Genomic DNA, 1,193 nt, shown 5'->3' on the forward strand with positions numbered 1-1,193 from the left:
TAAATATGACACTGTGCAGATTTGACCAAGAGTGTCAGAGACACTGAAACATTTGAAATTAACAAAAATTAAGATACTAGAGGGAAGGAACAGTGAGAGAGCAATATCAAAATAACCTCTCAAAGTGGGGTATCAGGACCCCCTGGGATCCTTGGATGTTTTTCCAGGGGTCCCCAGTAAAATAAGGAACAGTTGAACCATTGAAGCACTATTAAAATAAATGAGGATGTCAGGTTGAAAGTGTTAAACGTCACTATAATTTCACCAGATTGGAGGTAATCCAATGATAAAATGTAGGTCTACTGTAAAAAAATTACTTTTCAGATCATACAACTAAGATCTTCTCTTATTTGGTCCCTGGGCTCAGTGGGCTGGCACCAAATCTTATATATGTGGCAGTGTGGTTGATATCATGAAAATGTTTGAGAACCACTGAATTAGAGTCTGACATCTGCAAAATCTGCTTCTGTGGACGCAAGACAACATTACAAAGACTGATGAACATTGAGTAAATACATAAATACTTATGCATATGTGTGTGACGTGTGCATGCGTGCGTGCCTGCATGTTTGGAGTTATGCACTGCAGAGGAAGGCTGGTCTAGATTGTAGTCTCTGTAGCTCTACTGAAGGGATATTCCCTCATTTGGAGGTTTGATGATGGTGGTGGACCAACATTCATCTGGGTTGAAATTTGGTGACTGTGAAAACCTTTGCATATATTTTACATCATTTGAATGAATCACTCATCAAACTATTTGGTGTCCCCTCGTGCCCTGTGGATGAGAGATAGAAGATACCATTACCATCAAATGCTTCATAATAGGATGAAGGTTTCACTCAATATAACTTTGAATTGATTTACATTGACCCTCTCTCTAGGGGACAAGTGGACCTAAACCATGGCAGAAAAATTGCAGGTGACAAACACGACTGTGAACCGTTGCTTTTCCACAACTCTAAGCCGCCCGTTTACAATTAAACTAATGGCCCAATATGAACATTTTCTTCAAACAAGAAGATTTACAGATGGTCCTACAGATTTGCAAGAGCAAATTGTAACGCACGGAAGAGGACAGAACGTTGATAATCCCCAGCCTGTCCCCCCTCCCCCATACACATACACACACAGACACAGGACAGGACATAGTGAGACAGATGAGAGTTCGTTGCAAAACAGAACGCACCACATGG

The sequence above is a fragment of the Nannobrachium achirus genome, assembly GCF_963921795.1.
Source record: "Nannobrachium achirus genome assembly, chromosome: 19".
NCBI lineage: Eukaryota > Metazoa > Chordata > Actinopteri > Myctophiformes > Myctophidae > Nannobrachium > Nannobrachium achirus.